The sequence below is a fragment of the Erithacus rubecula genome, assembly GCF_903797595.1.
Source record: "Erithacus rubecula genome assembly, chromosome: 3".
Lineage (NCBI taxonomy): Eukaryota > Metazoa > Chordata > Aves > Passeriformes > Muscicapidae > Erithacus > Erithacus rubecula.
The window spans coordinates 32,513,638-32,538,081 of NC_136689.1; the positions used below are offsets into that span (position 1 = coordinate 32,513,638).

Consider the following 24,444-nt stretch of genomic DNA (forward strand, 5'->3'; position numbering starts at 1 on the left):
TCCCCGCCGAGCCGGGGCTCGGGAATGGCGCATGAATGGATATCCCGAGGGTGCGGGGCGATCCCGTGTGCGGGAGTGGAACGGGGAGTAGGCATGTCGCACAGCCCCCCTTTGCGGCAGAGGGACTAAAGGGGACAGAGCGGGATTCCAACCGGAGGTTCAGAATCCTATTAACAGAATCATCTAAGATCGTCTGGTCCAACCTATGACCGAACCACCACGTCAACTAGACCACGGCAGCAAGGGCCAGTCTTTCCTTAAACACCTCTAGGGACAGCACCTCCCGGGCCAGTCCATTCCAATCTCTAATCATCGTTCTGTGAAGGAATTCTTCCTAATGTCCAACCTAACCTCCCCCGGTGCAGTTAAACCCGTGTCCTCTCGTCCTGTCGCTGTTTTGCCGTGCTGCCCCAGCTGTGAGCGCCCGCTCCTGTTCTCAGTTTCGAGGCACCATCGCTGTTTTCTGTGCCCTCCTTGGCAGCTCTGGTGGGAGCCCCTCGCTCCCTGTGCTCCGGAGAAAGGAGATCATCATGACATCAAAGCGGTGGCAGCAAAAAGAGGAGCCAGAAGCGAGCGCAGCGCCTTTTCATCACTCGCGGCATGTCATACAACGTTGCTTGTACAGGATGTTTGTTTATCCAGGGCATGGGCATGAGATGTTCTGCCAGAGATTGGCCTGAGCAAGATGAAGTGTGTTGGAACTGAGTAAATTGTGATGGCTTCTCTTCACTGCTCTGCCTTTTGTTCACGAAAACCATTACCTGCATTTACATTACATTACATTACATTGCATTATTTGAAAATTCTTGAGACGACTCTGGGGATACGTGAGCACCAAAGGGATGAGATGTGTGCAGGGGGGACACAGCTCAAGTGGAAAGCAGGAAGAAGCTCTGCCTGCTTTGGGAACCTTGACCCAGCTGCAGGAATGAATCAGGCTGGGGGTAATTCTGTGATTCACACCATGTGCTGCAGTCCAAGGACAAACATAGGGTCAGGGTTCAGGAGGAAGAATGAGGAAGGGAGGTTCTTATGACTGCTGGGGTGATCACAAGGCTGGGGCAGGGTGCCAGGCTGCTCCAGGGGCTGGGAGCAGACAGGATGCTCCAGCAGCCACCCAGAGCAGTGCAGCTCTGAGGCCATCTGCAGTACTGCCATGCCTGCAGCGTGCATGGCACCAGCAGATGGTCAGCACAGAAAAGAACCTTTTCCCAACCAAGCATGTGCTTAGAGGAAAAAAAAAAAAAATCTTCATTTATCTTTTATCTGGCCAATGCCAGCCCATTTATTCTCTTTATGCTTGCAACTTCTTGGTGTTTTCTGGGAGTTCAGGAAGAATTGGTTTGCAGTCTTCAGCTTTCATTATTCAATTCAACTCATGGTGAATCCTGCATCACGGCTGGTGTGACTCTACTTATCCAGCCAGGCATGGTCAAACTCTTGGCAGTATTGGCAAAAGCTGGCCTGTTCCATGTCCTTCTGGTGGATCTCCACCTGAATCTTTGGCCCATGACTGGGCCAAGGTTCCTGAGGTACCTGTATAAAGCTCTCTACAACAAGATTGACCATGGTATTTTGTGAGTTCTTATCTCCAAAATGGTATATGATACCTTGAACAGGTGCCTGGCACGCTCAGGGTCAATGTGGAGTTTCTATCTCACTTTAAAACATCAGCTAATCCCAAATTTGTAAGGCTCAGGTCTAACTAGTAATTTCACTGGCTTTTGGGTCTGGTTCAACTTTACATTGATCCAGGGAGCATGAAATGCACTGTGAAAAATACAGCTTTCGGCTGTACAAAAAGAACACCAAGTGTTTGCCTTTCATATTGTTTTAAAAAATAGTGGCAGCCAGTTACATTGAGCTGAATCATCACACAACAGGGGATGTGCCAGAAAAGATCAAGAAAAAAGGGGTTTTGGAGTAGCTTTGGGAGATCCCCCTGAGTTCTGGCAATTAAATTCTCTCAATGCATTTTTTTAAAAGAGAAATATTACTAGTATACGTAGAGAAATATTACTAGTATATTGTAATTAACATGGAGGTTTTTATCAAATCAGAATTTTGCATCTTAAACTGCAGCAGTTTTTATCCAATACTTCCAGCCCTCAAACTAACTTGTAAGGCCCCCTGCAGGCAAGAATATTATAAAACTGCTGCAGTTTTTTCCCCTGTCATGATAGAAGCAACAGTTGAAATCAGTAAGGGCTTTAGAGATAGTTCTCCACTACTGCAGTAAATAGACAAGTTTCTGGTTAAAGACTTAGTACGTGGCAGAGCCCTTTCTCCATAGCTTTGACACAAACAGAATGGTTTGGGTTTTTTATCTCTTTACAGCTGTCATAATGAAAGGGAACATATCTCTGGCTATCTGTTTGCTTTGTGTTATTTTCACTTTGAAAGTACATGTTAAAGGTAGCATTGTATATAGAGAAATGGAAACACTGTGAGGATCAAGTTCAGCCATAAATCCTCAAGGTCACTTTAAATATAATTTATTTGGTATAAGCTAAAATAATTCAAGGAAAACAGTATAAACAATAATATAATGTGTCACACCAACTGTATAATCTTGGAAAAATCAAAGAGAAAATATGTGGCAAGAAGATGTAAAACTTAGAAGCAGCACTTAGATATATATTTAAAATGTTACTGAAACGAGACACTGAGATTAGGATAATAAAGACAGGGTTCCTGTGATTATGACAGAGTATTTTGCAGTAAAGACATACAGAATTAATGACGTTCAATATTGCATGAACTGAATAGATTATGTCTAGATGAAGATTGCATGCTTAAACAGAGACACAGAAATTAATCAGTTGAGAAATACATGGTAGAGGGGTGGTATGCAATACTAGTGCTAGTAGGAGGGATATGAAGCAGAAATACTCAAAAAGCAGAAGGAGAGAAGTTGAAATCATCACCTTTGGACTGAGTTATGGGACAGCTGCAAGTAATATGATCTCTTATTTCTCATACATCACTAAAGGAGTGCAGTTTGTACTTCTGATAGTACATCAGTAAAGAAATCCAAGCAATGAATCTGCTTTCAAGTTGAGTTTTGTGGCTGGGATATGATAAGTGAGTCAAGGCCTTGAAAGGTCTGGAGTTAGCAATCCATAAAGGAGCTGATTGCACCAGTGTACAGCCTCCCAGGTCCTGCAAGCAAGAGACTTAGACCCTAGAAGTACCAGTGAAAAATTATATTTACTTCTGATTTTCTCCAAAGATGGATAGCAATCCAGTAACGTTGGTTATCTGAAAAAACTTCAGGCTGTCCACATTTATTTCATCCCTAAGGAATATAAGCCACTGATTCTGTGAATATTGAAGGTAATGAAGCCTGTTTTTTTACAGAGTTTCTTCTTGGTTGGATATTATTTACCTGAATTATATTTTCTGTTATGACTGCTTATACCTAAAATCTACTGCAGAGCATTTTGACAGCAACAAGCAGACTACCATGCTCAGAAGTGGAAATTTGCAGAAATTTGCTGTCTGGATAGAAAGCTTTTTAATGTTGTCTCCTAAATGTTCAGTTCCTTGTGTCTCCTGCCTGGTTATCTCTTCCTATGAAATTTCTGTGGATGATATTATCTCTCAAACTCCACTGAAGCTGGATAACACTTTCAAGGTTATTGGAACTTGGGACAGACAGAGACAGAGATTGCATAAACCTTGTTTTCATATAGCCTACCAGGCTATATTTGGATGGCATCCTACCTGAAAGCTGAGCTGGGAACAGAACCCTTTTTTATTTGCAAGCAATCTCCAAGTCCAGAAAAACAAACAAACAAACAAAAGAATGTGAAAACTGTAATCCCCAATCATCTAAAGTATAAAGAATGGGGGATTTTGTCAATTTCTCTGTTGCTGGTGGTAAAGAAGATACTTATAATTTGCTGTAATTACTTTAAGTTCATCATTACTTCACTGGGAGTTTTGGAAAACAAGGGGTTTTGGAAACCCTTATGGAAAACCAGGCTTTGCAGAACTATTATAGTTGTTTATGTGGATTGGGTTCTTCCTCCACCATAAGTAGTCCAGAGAATACTAATGCTGCCATGTTGTAAAAACCATGTTTTTTACTAAATTTCTCTCTAGTTTATGGAGACACAGGAAAGAAAATTTTCATTCCTTATACTACAGTTTTCTTATCAAGAAACTTTGGAAAATAGATAATAAAAAACATAATTTTAGTGAATTTACCCCTTTTTGCTGTTTTTTTGTGAGTCAACCTTGTCCCTGGATACACTAGACTGATTTATAAGGGTTTGTAACAGTGACTTAATTGCAGTTTTGCAAAATATGCTAAGTTTCATCATTGAAGGCAAAGTCACACTCAGGCAAAAACAAAAACAAAAAAACCCCTATATTAATGTATATTAAATACTAAAAATATTAAATATTATGCTAATGAGTATTAGAAATAAACTTCACTGACTTATTTTGGACTTTTAAAAGTATAGTTTTGAAACATCCTATTTTCCCCTCCTAGAGTGTTATCTGTACTTAAGAATTGCTGCTTTTAATGGTATTCTATGGTAAATATTTTAGACACAATACTTGCATGTAATAGATTACAGATACTTTCAGTGCTCTGTAATTTCTGATGGTGTAGCTTGGGCCCTGACTTATTTAGCATGAATAAAACATAAGCAGTTTTTTATAACTGATATGTTTCTGATATATTGCACAGCTACAAGCAGCTGTCATTGTTGCAGCACTCCACAGTCTTCTGCTGTGTATACTTTATAGTAGCTTTTTGTTCATCACATGTGCACAAACCTTAAATTCTGCATTAGCTGACAAATGAATGAGATAATTATATTCTGTAACAACATGGATTTTGCCCATACCTGTGTCACACTTGCTGCAATACATGCTTCCTATACCTTCTGGGGAAAATGACCCCTATTTCTCCTGTTTGCATATTCTCACCTTTCTTTTTTGAAAAAGCATTAGCTGAATATTGATGAGGAAAAACTAAAACTAAGACAACAATCCACAGATTTAGACAAAGAATAAATCTTTGGATTGACTGGGTGAATGTCCCTGTGATTATACTTCTAATGCTCTTGAATAGCTTCTTTCTGAGCAAGGTTTTTATAAATTACATGCAGAACCATTTGTCTTTACCTTAGAGGAGTGGCATTACATGGCAGATGTGGCCACCTTCAGCCATGCATATGGACATAGAATAATACTACTGTGAGCAGTCCCAGTGATCTGAGGCTCATCTAATTTACATGTGATCTGTGCTGCAGTTTCTGATGGAGGAAAGTACAAACAAGGATATTCTGTCTTTATTATTTCTAATGCATGACTTGTCTAGCTTTATTCAAAATTGCTTTCTGCAGAGCTAAACCTGTTACTGAGAGGGTTTAAAATTGTGTGGCTCCTCAGGGAAGACTTCAGCTACCAATAGAATATTTGGCCTTTAAGCTTTCAAAGTTATTTAACTTTTAAAAGAATATGTTTTTAACACATATTTGTAAAAAGTAATGGCATATATATGAGTTACATAAACTTCTGAGAAGATCTAGTTTCATGTGTTTGGAAAGTTGCGTGAGTGATGATGACTGCCTCACTTCACCAGCAACAAAATCAGTATGTCACAATGCAATAAATAAATGGGTTTTGCTATTTTTAAAAACATTTTTATTTATGTTGATCAGCACCAAAGAAATCTGCTTTTACTTAAAAAGTTCCATATTTTTCTTCTAAAACACCTTGGGAGAAATCTGGCATTGAGTTCTCCATCTTTCATTTAGGACTCTCCCACTCAAGAGTCAATCTGTGCAACCTTCTGTCCACAGTTTATTCCATTATTTATATAAGGTATTGATTATGGCATCAGTCTTACAGATACATGAAGTACTTTTCTGAGCCAAAAAGTATGAGAAATGGTACCCATAACAGCCAAGTAAGAGATAACAGAAGGTGCAGCATCAAGAGCAAAAATACAAACAGATAACATTGAGGAAAATATTTCACATACAGCCCAAAGCCTGCTCCTGGCATTTTAGCTTAAGTGTTCTTTATTGTATGCACTGCAGCAGTAAATATGATGTTTATCAGTAGGATATGTCAAGGCATCTTTGATAACCTGCCTGTTGTAGCAAAATGACAGACTGTTTGGTCAGCTCTTAAAATCACATTGTGTTAGCCTGCCAGTAACCAACCTGCAAACACAGGTATTTTGGGAATGCTGTTCAAAACAGTATCGGTGTAATTAATGTTTTGTCATTGTGGTCATGTCTAGCCCCACACAGTCTCTTGTGCAAGTTTGCAAGGTGAAGTTGCCAGAAAAAGTGAGTTTTTATTTCTTGGAAAATAGATAGAAGCAACCAGTTCACGGAGGTTACTCATGTTTCTAGAGGTTTAGCTTTCTAGCAATTACAGTTTTTACTTATGACTGACTGGACCAGAGTCAGAAGCTTTGTAAGGGATTTAGAAATTTGTGTCTTAGAAATGGAACACTCTAAATTCCCTTACTTCTTAACAGGGTTTTCCACACAATGGCAATGGTAATTTTTCATTCTTGCTCACTCAGGTAAGCATCAGGTCTTCAGCTTTAATACTTCATTTAGTAAACAAAAACTCTTTTTTATTTTTCTATGTCTATCTCTTACAGGTTTTATATTAGAAAACATTTTTTATTTAAAAAAATCTGCATCATAGTTTGTGAAGGCAAACGAAAATAAATCTGTTTAAGCAACTGTTCAGCTAAAGTTTATACTCTAAAATTAATTTTCTTTCTTTAGAAAAATACAGTGATAATAATTTTTAGTTGGGATATTTGCTGTGCTAAAGTGCTATCAGAGACAGTTCATGTTTCTGTTGTAATATGCTCTGCAGTATGTTAGTGAAATACATATAGAAGAGATGGTACTAGAAATTAATATTGTAACTATCATGGCCATCAAAATAATTTGTCATGGAAAAGATGATCATATAATTGCATTGTGATTATCTTAATAAGTATAATTTGTTTTGTCTGATATTTGTCCGCTTTTGCATTTCTTCAAAATAGGATCCTATTAAAATGTTTTTCATTACTGTCATGAGAACTGCATTGAAATATTTTATTTTATTAATAATTTAATCAAGCTATTGTTGCTTATAATATCTTACTGCAAAAGTAGTTCAGTCTGTGTGGTGGGTTGACTCTGGCTGGATGCCAAAGTCTTTATATCAGTCCCCTCCACAACTGGACAGGGGAGTGAAAGTACAGCAAAAGATTTGTGAGTTGAGCTAAGGAGAGGGAGAGTTCTCTCACCAAGTACCATCACAGGCAAAATAAACAGAACTTGGGGATGTTAATTGAATTTATTGCTAACAAAATGAGAGCAGGATTATGAGAAATAAAATAAATTTCAAAAACACCTTCCTCCCACCCCTATCTCCTTCCCAGCTCTAGCTCCTCTCAAGCTTCACCTCCTACCCCCAACAGTGAAAGGAGACAGGGAATGAGGGTTACAGTCAGTGATCACATGTTCCTGCCACTGCTCAGGGAAAGGGTCTTTTCCTCTGCTCCACCATGGGTTCCTTCCCACAGGAGACAATCCTTCATGAACTTCTCCAGTGTGGGTCCATCCCATGTGGGTCACTCTTCCATGGGGTGCAGTCCTTCAGGCACAGTCTGCTCCAGGATGGATCCCCCACTGGGTCACTTATCCCACCAGGAGCCTGTTCCAGCATGGGTCTCCCTTGGGTTCACCTCTCAGGCATCCACCTGCTCCAGCAGGGGCTCCTCCCTGGGCTGTGGGTGGATCTCCCCATCCCTGTGATCCTCCCTGGGCTGTGGGTGGATCTCCCCATCCCTGTGATCCTCCCTGGGCTGTGGGACACAGCTGCCTCACCATGACCTGTAAGACAGGCTGCAGGGGAATCCAGCTCTGGCACCTGGAGCACCTCCTGCTTCCCCTTCTCCACTGGTCCTGGTGTCTGCAGAGCTGTTCTCACATATTCTCACTCCTCTCTTCCCTGGTGGCAATTACATCTGCACAATAACTTTTTTTTCTTATCACAGAAGCAATACTGTCATTACTGATTGGTTTGTCCTTGTCCACCAGCAGGTTGTACTGGAGCTGCCTGGCACTGGCTGTGGCTAACATGGGGAAAACTTTGTCAGCCTCTCACAGAAGCCACCCCTGTAGCCTCCCCCACTACCAAAACCTTCCACACTAACCCAATACAACCTAGATGAACTTTATACAAAGTGTACATTCCTACAGAATAGTGTCTTTAGTCAGCACACAATGACAATGTACTCATTCCTGTAATACCCAACTTATTTTAATTATGTTTAAAGCAAGCAGAGAATTCCATTCCAACAAAGAGCAATGCCATTTCTAAACATGACAGTACCATATAAAACAATCCATGTATTTTTTGTTCTGTAATACAGGAGAGAGCTTCAGTTGTTTTTTTAGTTGTTTGGCACAGTGGAGATTTGAAGAATACAGATTTTAGTTTCTTAAAGATTCAACTTTTCTCTTTTTTTTTTCCCCAATGAATCATGCTTATTTCAATATGTACATAGTGCTCACAGATCTCTGATTCTAGATAGAGTGTTATTAATTCATAATTGATTGCTTCTCTGTTGCTATGGTTTTTGATTTAGAAAATTAACCTCTACATTTTCCTTCCTTTTTTGAGTGGTGGATACCACAAATAATATGAATTTGTTGCTAAATAGATTAGAGAATTTCCATTTTATCTTGCAGCTATGAGCCTCACAGAGCTTTGGTTAAGTGCTGACTTAGCAAAGGATCCAGTAGCAGAATTATAAACTTGCAAAGGTAAAATTTGGTGTCTCAGATAAAGCAACAGTCATTAAGAATAAGTAGATCTAACTGTGCACTTCCTTTCTAGGTGCTTAGTATGTTGTGTGTCCTATAATCTTTTAACAATCAGTTTAACATGTGTATACATATCCTAAATAGTGTCACCATCACTGGGAAATAATCTAAAATAATCAGAAATAATTTTATTCCAGTTGTGAATGGAAAAACATCTGTATAACATTTGTATGAAGTCTGAGGAAGGTTTTAGCAGTGGTAAAAATACTCTTTTGACTAATTACAAGTAATTTAATTAATAGATAATTATTTGAAATTAGAACCAGAGTTGTAATGCAAATAGCCTGAACATTCAAAGGAAAGTGTACATTTATGTTTGTTCATAAGGCAAACAGCAGAGTGGATGACATGAATTGGCCTAAATTAGACCATGAGAAAATAAAACTTAGAGGTGAGCATTTTTAAAACCATATATAATTACTGATTAGGTTGTTTGGAAAATGGAGGGAAAACGAAATGCTGGAGGAACAGATTTTATGAATTGAGAAGCTCACATCTTATTTTGGAGGTGTGAAGATTTCACTGATGTAACACAGTCACTGAAATTTGTGTTTCTGAGAATGTTTATGTGCAAAGTAGAGTGTTTAGACATTTCTGTTAGCAAGCATGAAGAGCAAAAAATTTTATCTCTCAATTTAATTTAAACATATGGAAGAAGTTGGCTTACATTTTTCCAGTCTGCTGATTTGATTTTCTTTCATACAATTTCATGCTCTGTGAGAAGAATCTTGTTCTTCAGGGAGGATACACCAGTATGAGGATAGGTGGACTCTGGTGGGCAGGATATCTAGCTAACAATTAGCAACCTTGGAAAACAAAGACAAGAAGCGAGAGGAGCATTAAACACTGGCACAGCACCACTGAGGGAGAGGAGATAACAAGACAATAAGAAATACAGGGGTCCTTTGGACACTGATGGACACTGAAGGAACCTCTGAAGGCTGGCCTTGAACAGGTTCAACCAGAAATTTGTTGCTGAAAGAACAAAGAAAGCAAGGAACAAGATTATCAAGAGCTCATGGGAAGGTCAAGCTTCTAATGCTTGAAGGGACTTCAGAAGTTCTGTAGAACTTACTAAGGTGGATGGAGGGAATGAACAGAATTTATTATATCACATATAGAAAAGGGGGCAAATGCAGAGAAAGGAAGACATGGTGAAGAACCAGAGAGAAATGAGTGGAAAAAAGGAGAGCAGAATGAAATGAATCAATGATGATTTAAACAAACTGTTGGCCAGGACAGTTCCCTGGCTAAACCTTTGGGCTTGATTACCTTGGTGTGGCTTATCATGAAGTTAAACTACTGCTCCCATGTGGATGTGAGCTTTACAACAGACTAGCTGGTGGCTGGGATGAGCATTCAGGATGCTGTCACATGAACACTGAAGCCAGAGGATGAAGGGCCCCATAGTTCCAGGGCACAGTGACTGGAGAGAGGGGTCAGCTGGCAGAGGGGCCCATCTGTTTGTGTGTGTCTGAACAGCACAGCTGGAGTAGCTGGTGAGTTCAGTAAGAAGATGTGGGCTTGGCACTGGACGGGTTAGGGGTCTGATAATTGGTGACTGAAGGGATCTGGAGCAGCCCCAGCAAGCCTTGTGTGTGCATGCTAGCAAGTATTGTGCCTGGTTAGCTGGTGAATAAGGCATGACCAGGTCACCAGTTTTGTTCATGTCCATGTTAGTGCTTTTGGTGTAACTCTGTGGGTGTGCAGGGGCCAGTGGAGCCACTGCCATCTCCTTGGGTTGCTCTGTGTTGCCAGATGTGTCTGTGCACATTTGGGATACCTGCCTAGCCAAAGTTCTGGACCTGGCGAAGGCACAGCAGCATACTCAGCAGCAGGAAAGAGCCCTGGGGTCTCACAGCCCACCTGACTCAGCTTACCTTAACAGCAGATCCATATCTGTGAGACTACACCTTGGCTTGGCCGTGCACAAACATCTGCATGTTGTCTATATGGAGAAGTCATCATGCCAGTAATTTGTGACCTTGCTTTTTAGCTCATTCTCAGAGGTAGTGATAATGATTTTATAAACATACATATGTCCCAGGATTTCTGGAGATAACTGAAGTGATCTGAAGTGCAGCAGAGAAGTCTGAAATGTAGGTGTGTTTATAGGAGCCCTATTCATATATTACAGTAGCACATTGATTTAATGTCTTATTTCAAGTCCACCTTGTGGATCTCTGGGAATGACATAGCTTTTGCCATCAATATGATCAGACTGAAAAGTTATTTTTCTGTCTCCATTCTTATTCCCAAATGTACACTTTTGACACTTGATTTGTGACAGCTGACACCTCAAAGCTTATATATGGCTCAAGAGTTAAGCAGCACAGGGACAGACAGAATGAGCTAGCTATAATCTCTCAAACATACAATACTCTCTGACACTGAGTGTGAAAATCATCAGCTTGTGAATAGTGTCATATAGAAAAAATACTAAAATTAAGTAGAAAATTACTAGAGTTTTGACTTAGAGAATGTTACACTATTAAACTGCCTGATATAAATATATATTTATCTCCTTCTCTTTCTTTCCAAGGATATAGTAATAAAAATTTATTCTTGCATTTCAGCTCCACTCACATGTCTTTGTTGATGAGAGAAGGGAAGGGAAGGGAAGGGAAGGGAAGGGAAGGGAAGGGAAGGGAAGGGAAGGGAAGGGAAGGGAAGGGAAGGGAAGGGAAGGGAAGGGAAGGGAAGGGAAGGGAAGGGAAGGGAAGGGAAGGGAAGGGAAGGGAAGGGAAGGGAAGGGAAGGGAAGGGAAGGGAAGGGAAGGGAAGGGAAGGGAAGGGTCAAAGTCTTTCCCAGCAGGTTTCTGGATTTTTCCATGCTGCATTAGGAGACAACTAAACTACAAAGACAGACTTTGTTTTCTGTATTTGCCTGGAAAAGGACAGTTAAAATGAAGGCAGAATTTATCAGTATTTTTAACCAGAAAAACTGAAGTTGCTACACCCTGAGTTACTATACCAAATATTTATATCTATTTAAAATCAGTTTGCTGTAAACCTGTATTTTTCCTGATGAGAATAAACATGTTTTGTATCACAAAAAAATCCAGAAGCTGACTTTGAAGGTTTGGAAATATTTAATTCCAATACTAAGTGTGATCATGTATAGATGATGTTTTTAATGCCTAAGTATTGATCAGATTGGAGTTTGGGTGAGCATGGACTGCCTTCACCCAAGAAAACAAAGGATGGGACAGATTTTGTAGGTAAAATGTGACGGATGACCACTGAAAATGTACACATGGGTAAGAGGGTTAGAAGAAAAGACAAACACATTTTTTCAGTCTCAGTATATGATCAACTATTTTGAGAATAGTTACAATCACAATTTGGAGAGTGAAACCTGAGTGCATGGAAAAGGCTATTTTAACCTTCTTGAACTGGGAAATTTGCAATAATGCAGGAAAGCAATTCCCTGACACTGAAAGGATTTTTTGGGTCAGAAAGTCAGAAGGCCTTTCAAAGAAGCCAAATTTCATAGAATTACAGACTCATAATTATAATCATAGAATCATATAATAGTTTAGGATGAAATGGACCTTTAAAAGTCCTGTAGTCCAACCCCCCAGCAGAGAGAAGGAACATCTTCAACTCTATCAGGCTGGTCAGAGCCCAGTCCAGCCTGACTTTGAACATTTCCAGGGATGGGACATCTGCCATCTCTCAAGGCAAGCTGTGTCAGTCTCACCACCCTCATAATAACAAACTTCTTCCTTATATCTAGTCTAAATCTTCTCTCATTTAGTTTAAAATCATTACCACCTATTGTATTGCAACAGGCCCTACTAAAAATTTGTCCTCATCTTTCTTGTAGGTCCCTTTACATATTGAAAGTTCTCCACTGGAGATTTCTCCAGGTTGAATGATCCCAACTGTCTCAGCCTGTCATAGGAGAGGTGCTGTATCCCTCTGATTGACTTAGTTGTCTCTCCTTTGGAGTGTCTCCAACAGGTCCCTGTCCTGTGCTGGGATCCCAGAGCCAGGTGTAGCACTGAGGTGGAGACTCACCAGAGCAGAGCAGAGGGGCAGAATCTCTCTCTCGCCCTTGCCCTGCTGGCCACACTGCTTTTGGTGCAGTCCAGGACATGTTTGGCTCTCTGGGCTGTGAGTGCACATTGATGGGTCATGTCAACTTTTATTCACCAGGATCCCCAAGTCTGTCTCTGCAATGCTTCTGCAGTCTCTTCGTCCCTAATATTGATACCAGGGCTGTGCTGGCCCATGTGCAGAACACATTAGGTTCACATGGACCCACTTCTCAACCTTGTCCAGCTTCCTCTGCATGGCATCCCATCCCATCCCATCCCATCCCATCCCATCCCATCCCATCCCATCCCATCCCATCCCATCCCATCCCATCCCATCCCATCCCATCCCATCCCATCCCATCCCATCCCATCCCATCCCATCCCATCCCATCCCATCCCATCCCATCCCATCCCATCCCATATCCCATCCCATCCCATATCCCATCCCATCCCATATCCCATCCCATCCTCAGACATGTCAATGTCCCTCTGCCCTGTGCTCCCTGCCAGCTTGCTGAGGGTGCTCTCAATCCTGCTGCCCATGCTGCTGATGAAGACATTAAACAGTCCCAGTGGGGACTCCTGAGGGACAGCACTTGTCACCAGCCTCTGTCTGGGCATTAGCCTCACTTCTGGTTTCTCAGGCATCAGGGAACAGAGGGAAGATCTGCCACTTCTCCCCAAAACAGATCAATAAACAGGTTTCAGAAGAAAGAGACATAAATACACTCTGAATGTTTTACTTCATTTAAGAATGTTTAAACAAGGATCAAAAGCACCCACAGTGTCAGGAAAAGGCTTGCTTCCATTCAGTAGGGCAGCTATTCTCCATTTTGACCTTTCTGGCTCTGAACATAAAATGCATTATGAAGCCTATGAAGTCTTCTTTTGGATATGGATGATATTCTAAGCACTTTTTAAATTCAGAGTTTAAGTTTAGTTTGAAGATCTCAGGAGAAGCTAAGCAAGCAGAAAGAGATTGAAATCACAATCTGAAATTTGTTTTTTAAACTTGGGGATATTCATGCAGGATGTAAGACCAAGTCTGATTTTTTTTCTTTTTTTTTATCTTCTTTTTGTGTATTGTGTAACTTTTAATAATAAAGAGTCTACAGGTTTATGTCTTTATAACACTTCCTCCCCTTTGCATTCACTAACTGCTGTCTGCCTGTACAAGTGCAGGCTGAGCAATAGCAGAGTATCTCTGCTGCCTGGGGCTAGGGTGACTTCAACAGAAGGAGAACCCTTCTGCAGTGCCCTGTCTAAAAATCCCATCAGTGCCATCAGTGGCACCAGTTAGCCCTTGAGAATCCTCTTCCAGCTCAGCATTTTGGTGGTTTATAGTCACTGATACCTCAGATTGAATGTACTGGGTGATTTTTTCTTTCTTTTGTTTCTTCATGCTGTTAAGGTTAAACAAACCATTTATTCTTTAACTTTCTAGACATAAATTGTTTAAATTCGATTTTATTTGTTTTTGAGCAACAAAAAGCTCCCTTAAAGTAAGCTGTGTAACGTGTAAAGGTAAGAGTTTTCTCTGCAGTCTGATTATGGCTTTGGACAGCACTTTAAAGCCTACTAGCAATTATAAATCAATATATGTCAATTAAATGTACATGTGGCTGCCAGATCAAATTTGTTCTTTATTTATTTACTCAGTTTGGCTGCTACCAGTTATTTCACCTTTTATCAAGTACAAGCAGCATGAAGCTAACAATGAAGAATGATGCAAATATAATGATCCTATTGACTGGGTCAGAGATTGGCTGCTTGAGAGAGATTGACTGCATGTACTGAAAGAAAACATACTTAGGTAATGGACTTAGATGAACTGAAACTCTTACAGAATGGACATCATGGCATTCTCCTCCTGAGAATATCTAGATAATAGTCAATTCTTATCAGCAGCTGTACCACAGCTCTGCTTCTGGGAACATTAAGGTTCACCATAGTGGCCTCCAAAGCTCAGAAAGTTCAGAAACACCACAGAATGAAAACACAAGCTAGTTTCACTTCAAAATACTAAAAGTAATTTACATCTGTGGTTTTCCTCAGCCATACCAATACAGGCCCTTCTTTCTTTTCCTTTGCCATTTGCATGGCCAAGTTTTCTGTGGCTTGATTTCAGTCCTACCTGTGATCCTACAGTGAATAGTGAATATAGAGGGCTGTCAAGTGCAGCAATATTCCCCCTTAGGAGCAAATGGGGAATCAATACTGCCTGAACTCATTATCTGCTGGTGCATCTGCATTGCTTCTATAAATTGTTATTCTTTAAAAGTGACTAACTCAGCATCCATTTGTCAACATTAATGTGGTTATTTCAAGATTTTTCTCCATTTCAAAAAATTCTCTGGACAATTGCATAATTACAGGAAGGTACTATCTCTGTGACATTATGGCCAAGTTAAAATGTGTGATGGGAACTTTGATTCATACACTGGGAGGGCTCTTTCCACTTATGCTTCTAAGATGTGTGAATAAGATTTTCCTCATTCATTTAATGTCCAGTGTATATGAAATTTCATCTCCCTGATGGAAAAAGAAGTCCAGTCATTTATTTACATAAACACTGAATCACTCAACCATCTTCAGTGCTGTAATTTTAAAATACATTTATAAGGTACTCTTGTCAGTTTTTCAAGCTCAGGAGGCGACTGCCATTTCTGGTGCCCCAGACTGACATCAGCTCACAGCACCAAATTGGTTTGGGGCCTCACCCTTCACCTGCCCTGTGCTAGGACTCTCTCTTCGTTTAGCACATTGCTGTAATTTGAGTAAGAGATGCCTGTATGCACAAGGAAAGAAGGAGATACAAGATCTGGTAGTGATGCTCTTTCTTTAGCAGTAGCAAGATATAGCCCTCACTGATTTGCAGTAGGTGTGATCCATCTAACTTTCTGTAAACTACAGAAGCAGACCAGTTGCAGCAGAACATGCTCATGCTGTAGTCTCCAGAGGATCACTTACATGGGCTTTTATCTGCACATGTACCTACAGATAGAGTAACAAAATGGTCTTTTTGTTCCTGTGGTTTGCACAGAGCAATACAATCTGTTCGTTGTATTGGACATTAATCATTATTCATACATATGTGTGGAGTTCTCATTTACTGGCCAAGCTGACTTTGATAAGAGACATCATTATTACAGTCTCCATGAGTTAATGAAGTGGTAAATGCTTCTGTCACATGTTTTGGAAAGGAAGGCCAAAGAATGGGGTGAGATAAAGCATTGAAACTTGGATTGAGCCATTTACTGTTGGTTTCATTTTTTTTAATGAAGTCTTTCTAGTAATGTAATTATTTATATTTTTATACATTTTGCTTGGTTGGTTTTGGGGCTTTTTTGTTGTGTTTTCGTGATATTTTATTTTATTTTTTTTTTTAAATAAGGATTTACATAATCTGATTTCAAAGCAAAAAGATGCTCTCCGTATTTTATCCACAGAACAGGGACAGTGCAGTGGCAGCCTGCTGACATGCAGCCAGATTCAGACTCATCAGAGCTCCTTTATTAAGAATTAGAAGTCCCACACAAATAGGAGAAAGTATAGTTAAATTTTTACCTTCTTTCCGTTTCAGACAGCTCTGCCCAGGCTCTCAGCCTGTGTTCTGACACTGAAATGCTTACACTGGTACTGATCTGCATACATGTGAGGTGTTACTGTGAATGTGAGGCCAAAACCTGAAAGGCTTTGAGTCAGCAGTGTTAATGTGATAAAATTGTGCCAACATCTGCAAGATCAAGGCTCAGGGGAGCAATTAGCACAGATGGTTTTGTGTGGTGCAAAACTGTCTGCTAGGGCCTGGCCTGAGACCAACAACACATTTTACATTGGGCAATGAGTAACATTTCATATCAGCTGTAGTTTACTCCTGGTCTGAACTGAACTGGAAATGGTGAAATGGGGTTTGATCTCTTAATGGGCCCATTTCTCTTTCCAAGAATTTGAAATGCTAGTATATTATATTTTTAATAGATTTATTTGAAATTAATTTGAAAGTTGTGTTCTGGCTACTATTCCTTTCATTATACATTCTCATGAAAAATATAGTAAGGATAATTGAACTAGATTATTATTTGGGTATTTTTATGGTCTAATTCACTCTTTCCTCTGGCCTAAGTTAGCATGGTTTGGGTTTCTTTTTTGAAAGAGGTTTTCAGGTTCTCCTATCTTATACAAATCTTCCTCCTTCCTTAGAGGTAGAGTATAATTTATATTAGGACTACAATAATATTTTTTGCATGTGTGTGGCCTTTCCTTCCTGAAGGCCCAGTAAGTGACTTTTGGTCTCCAGTTTATTCCTTTGAGAAAATGTAATAATCTCAATGTATAATTCAGCTAAATTAGCAAATCTTGTTTCATTAGAAGCCCCTCACTAAATGAGCAGGGAGCCTAATTAGGTGCCAGCCCCCTGGGGGACACCAGCACCTGCAGAAGCAGGCTTAGGGTTCAGGTGGAAGCCTGGGGGTGATTTATCTCTCCCCTCCCACCCCTTTCCTTCCCAGACTTGTTATTTTGCCTTTAAATGCTGATGGATTGCCAGCTCCTGAGCTGTGATGAATTCTGTGTGCCAGGCTGGGTGACAGAGAAGCAGCTGTGTGAGAACAAAGGCTGGTTTGTTGGTGCTTGTGTGATTCTCTCTGTAGGGGCTCTTTCTTCTAATGGCACCAATTTAGGCTTGCAATAATTTGGCAGTTTTGTAGTTATATTAGACTTCTGCACCCAGTTTGGGAGGATAGCAAAATTTTGGCATCTCTTTAAAGTAAGAATGTTTAAAACATAACTATCTTTGTTAGCAGCATGTTTCCACTATTCTTCATTGATCCTCTATCAATGGATAATCTTTTATTCTCTAGAGCAGGAAAATCTTTTACCTCTTTGTGTAGAGTAATAGAATGTAGATAAGGTGTGGTGGGAACAAAAGCATAATAAAAGGAATGAAATATATCATAAAATTATCTATGTAGAGTATTTTCAGAATTTGTTGTTCACAAGACTTTCTACAATACTTTCTTGCAAAATGCTGTTTCCTGCATATAATAAGGAGTATTTCTCCTGTCTGTCTGTAGCTTTAAGTACACTCCAGTGGGATGGATAAGGTACCTCAATGTCGATATTCTTATTTAACCTAAAATGCAAAACTCCAATCATTCCAAAGACAAAGGAGCCCAAGGGCAAAGTAGTAATGAACATGTGAAAAGGGTTACTGGGGGAAAAACCTCTTTGTATTTTTGCATGCTAATATGAATTCGAAATGAATGAATTTCTAGAATAGTTAAAATTATTTAATATTTGCAGCTTTATTCAATATTTGGAATTATGCTGCCAAGTTTTTAAAAACCACTTGTGTTCTCAGCAAGGTGACACCATGAGAATCACTTTTAGTATTTGTTCTTTATTTTTCTTAATAATTCTTCTAGTTTTACTTTGTAACTGATCACAGTAAAGATGTGATCATTCTCCTACTCCCTTTAAAGGTAAGCTACCCTGAAAACAATTTGCATGCATCTGTAGTACCCTGTTGGTATATGGCTTTACTAATAAAATATATACACAGACAATATGAATGAAACTTTTGGGGGATTTTTTTTTAATTGAAAAAATGCTGAACTTTTCACCATGTTATCAGAAAAAGAAAAAAAAAGTATTAGTGTAACTACTATTATAGCAAAAAAGAAAAAAAAGAAAATACAGAAAAAGCAATATGAAGTTAAAAGAAAAACCCTGTGAATTAATGGGTTCTTCTGACAGCAGTTTTATATCAAAGAAACAAGTTCCTTTTCTATGGTGGTAAACAAAAAGGAACTACAGAAATTGCCAAGTTGCCTTCTAATTTTCAATTGTTTTTCAGGTAAAATACAAAAAAAAAAAAAACCAACTGAGAGACTTCTTGGGTTTTTTTCTTCAGCCTTGGGTATGTCACAGCTGAAACTCAGAGTCTTATCACAGATTGTTTGTGCAAGGTTATATAAATAACCACGCCTTCACCAGTGAAGTGTGTTTTCCTTTCTATTACTCCCTAGTATGTAACAAATTTACTCTTTTTTTTGTGTGTGTTACTCTGAGTTGAAACTGGAATTTTTATTACATATTAAATTTAAAGGCTAACGGTTTCTGAACAGCAAGGAAAACATGCTTAAAAAGAGGAAGAGAAAATAGAAAGGAGGCTGTAAAGGGAAGATTTGACTTTGTCTGTGTTGGCAGAAGGCCAATCACACCTCATGTTAGCAGGTGCTTCTATGGTTTGAGACTTTTTCCCCCTAAATTATTTTTATGGAAAAAAAGAAATCTTATGAACTTTTAAGAACTCAGCTCTGGTCTGAATGAAAGGTAGTCTTAGATCAGGTACTGATGTAAAAACAAAAAAACAAACAAAAAAAAAAGGAAAGAACATTGTGTCCAACTCAAGTTGGAAAGGTTTTTCTTATTGTCTTTTCAGATCTTTAACCTACCTGAGAAACCAGCTGATATTTTTTCAAACCTGCTTGGAGTGTGAATTTTCTGGGGAATGCCTTCTACCAAATTCTACCTATCTGTAGTTCTGTAGTGCACATGCATGCACAGATGACGTTTGTGAAGTAAATTTTGAAAAATATTTCTGAATGTTTTATAGATATGGAGATGAATTCTTGCATTTCATATTTCAAGTGTTATGAACAGAATTCTTCAACAAATCTGTCCTTTCGTATTGCTCATTTCCACTGGAAGAAAATAGTGACACGCTTAACATCTGTGTTTATTCATTATATCAACAGATTCTTGACTAGGAATTGAACCTTCTTCAGGAATTCTCCTACTTAAGCAATTCTTCTTGCTGGAGCAGAATCCTTATTTGTGTTCCAATGAGCAGAAGACGTGTTATTTACTATACTTAGTTATTTAAAGGGCTCTGATACTCAGTATGCTTTATGTTCATATTCAACCAGGCAAGCACAGAAGAGGAACAAGTTTCAGGAATAACTGTGGTTGTCTAAACCAGTAAGGCTGGAAGAGAAATGACAGATTCCATCTCTTACTACTCAGAGACATAAGGAATTTGTTATATTCTTTATTTTAGGAATTTTTAAATTATCTCTATTGTTACCCTTTGGATTCAGTAATCTTACAGGAAAAAAAATCCTGTGCTTTTAGGATACTTTTTGCACTCAGACCATGGCTATGTAATAGAACCAAACCACCATAATGAACCAAAAATACTGTATACCCAAATGTTTATTGGCATGATTTAGGAAGTAACATAAATTGGTTGAAGTCCATTTGTGCTCTAGGACATGTTACAATATCTGCAACAGATTATACACAAAGATGTGACTGTCAAGCAAATTAAATGAATCATCTCCATGACGTGAAGTCACAGAATAATTAAATTTAAATATAAATAATGACTTCATTTATCTTAATTTAGGGTCTGTACCCTACATCAGGTGCAGATATGAGATAAAATATTCTGAAAATTGACACTTTTTCTGTACACTCTGGAAAATAGTCTGTTTGCCTTTTTTTTTTTGTCTGAAGGATACTTATTTAAATATTAATTATGTTTGATAAGAACGGAGCTAAACAGTTCTACTAAACCTGGAGCTGCATAGATAGTATATATTTTTAATTTTTAAAAGCTTAGTATCAAGTCAAATAGAAGCTATTTGACATATTGTCAAAAATGTGATTGCTGTGGGCTACTTGGCAATATTTTTGTTGTCAAAGCCAAGCAAAAACAGATTGTAGGGTAAAACCTTCTAAAAACTGATTCAGAGTTAAACTGAAGAGCATAAGCATTTCTGGGTTTAAAATCTGAGGCTAAGAACCTGGGTGGGAATATGACAATTCTTAATAGTTGTTTATGGATGCTTTTATAATTGCAGTCCTGCTGCTTAAATTAACTACAAGAAATTCACTTAACAAGGTAAATCTGACAAGTGGGCCATACAGAGCCACCTTCTTGATTTTTCTTTCTTTCATTCTTTCATAAATAAATGAAGAAAAATTCAAGCTGTTTGTGCTCAGATCTGTAAGATCATTTGCAATACAAGTGATTGCATTTCAAATAGGATTGGGGGTATTTTTTTTTGCCCTGGGTTTTGAGGCCAGTATTAACATTTCATAGTTTCCTTAATAATGAAAGGCACAACAGGGAAAACTAGTATCTATCTAATGAAAAAGAATATCTAGTGATTGCTATGAATAAACCAGCAGATCTTCTAAAGTGTGTAATGGCAAGCTGCAGAGTTAAATGAAAGCTGGTGATGCTCATTAGAGCCTGCTATGACACCTAGTTAGATTCATCAGTGCACAAACAAAGGTTTAAACTGCAGAAGACAGGCATATAGTTTCATCTGCAATGGGTTGTAAGTGAACAAAAGGAAAAGGGAACAGTTAAGAAGGAAAATGGTGTTGGATAAGTGCCATGTGGGAAGCTAATTCATTATAGTTGCTTACCTTAAAAAAATTCTACTTGGGCCACTTATAATATAAATAGGCATCTAAAAATCACAAAATCCAAAATGAAATAATCAAAGCCTCTGAACTTGCCTTTTGATTGCTAACAAGCTTTTTTGATTTTTTTACTTATCTCAAACCCATAAACCCAAAAATATCCATTAAGGGATGTTTCTGCTGCTCTAGCAGGACAGCCTGCAGCAGGACTGTGTGATGACATCCTGTTTTAAAAGATGCTGCCAAACTTTATCTTTTTAAATATTACTTCTACCCTTGTTTATGTTAATATTTTAGGTTATTAATAAAAAAAATATTAACTTGCTAATTTCTTGGCACTATTTATGTAACTCATTTCTTTTTTGACCTGGCCAAATACAATGGCCTAGATGATTTCATTGCATTTTTGAGCTGCCAGGACAACAGTATTGAATTTAATATTATAGCTGTGATCACAGCTCCTTACAACAGGAAGGGAGTTCCTGGGAACTCCTTTCAAAGGGATTTCCTTCATTGGCACCCACATCTGGGAGCAGGCTGGGGCACACTCCTTTCCTGAGCAGGCAGAGGAAGCCAAGAGGCTTCTGGCCTGGGATTTCTCCCTTGGAAGGTGGTAGGGAGGCAGGAGCAGAGGAACTGGCACAAGAGGTGCTGTTCTGGCTTGTGGTTCCATTGGTGAAGTGAAGGATAGAGGAGATGCAGCTCAGCACTCTCAGGGCTCCTTTCCTCAAGCTGGTGTCTGCAGCATCCTTCAGCTTCTCCAGAGAGGAGCCCCTTACCACAGGGAGTGTGAATTGGAGAGGATCCTCTTCCTCAGTGTCTGATATCTGACCACTAGAAACCATCAGTAGTCACTGGGCAGAGATTGATGAATTTTTTTTCTCAAAAATAGCAAAAAAGTTAAACTGATCTTGGTGCTAAAGATATTAACAATTTTATTTTTTCTTTTTTTGGCGGGGAGCTTTACTCTGCTTACTTTTGAATATTTTCTGGCTAATGTATTTCTTTACCTTTTTATTGGGTTACATACAAGAAGATAATGGAATTATAATCAGAATTTCTAGATTGAAGCCCAACTACAGGCCTGCTTTGCAAATGAGCTGCTGTAAATAGTGCAGACAAGCATGCAGAGTTATATCACTCCTGTAAATTTGCAGAGCAGCTGTCTATTCTGGGTTTTGTAAAAATGGCAGGAGGCTGCTGTTTGGATCTAGCTGCTGGAGTAAGAACCTGTTTTTCAGGAGAGTGTTTTGGAAAGGGTAATTATGTGGGAAGAGTCATTTAAGTGCACTACTACATCATAATTAATAATAACTGAATGAATGAGTCTAGTGAGATTGAATTATTAAGCCAAATTGTTGTGCTACAATGTGCAGCAAATCTTATGCTTCTCTGCTACAAAGCTTAAAGTTTTTCTTAGATGTCAGAAACCTAGTGTAACTTTGGCAGTGGTGGTGATTTATTTAATAATTAAAGCCTGATTTCTTTTAGTCATTGCCCCATCTCTTTATAATTCCTTGTCACCAGTCACAGCAGCTTCAAAACATTTAGGCAACTTCTGGGACATCAAGTTTTAAGTGAGGCAAATGATGGGTTCACACTTCCAGTCATCATGTTTTATGAGAGCCTGTTGAAAAAGAAAGGTCACCAAATGCCCCAAAACAAAGAAGGAATTTTAATTATTGGTCTTAGCAAACTAAATAATTCAAGTTATGCAAATTATCTGAGTAGTGTCAGGTTAACTCCTGACACCATAAATCAAACATGGGTGGGCCATGTAACCTTGTGAGCTAATCAAGGCCTTCACAGAGCCTAAAAGGGCATTTTCCAGCTTATGGCTTCTGAAAATAAGACAGTCTGGGGGAATGGAGGGGGGAGCTGTCTCTCCAGAGAGCCCTCTAACAAGAGAAATCCTGTGCTACAAAAGCTAAAGAGCAGAAATTTTCTGGGCTTCAAGACTCTCCTCAATGAACTGTTTGCATAGCTCTGGGAAATTCTCATTCCTTTTCTAGTCAACCCAGTACTGCTTTGGCAGCAAGCCCTTGTCTCTACCTATGCATTTTTTTAGAGTCACAATGGTCACAAAGGAGCTACAGTGTCTGATTAGGAATCCCAACAGGCAGGAAACAGCAGAAATTAAAAATAGTGCTTTATTAACACAAGTCAGTGTTCTGATATGATGACAGAAATGCAGAAAGACAGAAGTATCTTGACAGATGCTTTAGTGCAGTCCAAATATGAGTATATTGTAAACAGTGCTGTACTTGGTGCTGGCAGTGAGGAGCTGCTCTGCATACGGATAAAACAGGAATTACAAAGTGTTGCTGTGGTCAAGAGGTAATGAAAGGGATGTAGTCACTGCATTTCTTGACTTTGGGTTGACCATAATTCTGAGAGCAATAGGGCTGTATTTACTTTTTCCAACCTCTAGCTTGATGTTCATTGAGCTCATTTAAATGAGAACTGAAATTCATTTGTAAGAGATATGAAGTGTGAACTCATCCTTGTGCACTGCTAACATGGCCTGAGCATAAACAGAATGTCCATTTGGGTTTGCTCATCACAGTTCATACACATTTAGTGCCAGAGTAGAGACAAAGTGAATGTGTTTTGTTGAGTCCAGCATTTCTCTTTTCATACACTGTCAGACAGAACCTGTTCCCTTTTAATTAGTTGGTTTGTTGTTGGTTTTGTTTTTTGTTTGTTTCTTTTTTCCTTTGCAGCCAGCAGCATGGGATTTGCTTATCCCATCTCTTAAGAAGTAGAAATGTTACAACCACAAAATGACCCAGTTATATAGAAATATGGAGATGGTTTAATAACATGAATGAATATATAATTTAATATAGGTAAGTGCAGGAATAAGCTGTTGATGAAATGAGACACCATTACTTCTTGTTACTGGGGATTCAAAAAGATGGAAGTTTATTTCTGTGGGACTCAATTATTCTTTTTTCCCTGACTGCACAGTAAACAGCAGTCTAACTAATGGGCCTGACTCATTTAAGGATAAACAAGTGCCACCTTCCTGTCTAGACATGCAAGGTATGTAATGACCAACCATCCAATTAAATGCCTTTGAAAGCTATAGTT

General features: G+C 38.9%; 1 protein-coding gene across 1 annotated transcript in view; it reads left to right on the plus strand.

The window, feature by feature from the left end:
* Nucleotides 1–24,444, plus strand: part of VWDE (von Willebrand factor D and EGF domains) — a 458,699-nt gene that overhangs the window by 92,222 nt on the left and 342,033 nt on the right. The gene's annotated exons all lie outside the window — the stretch shown is intronic.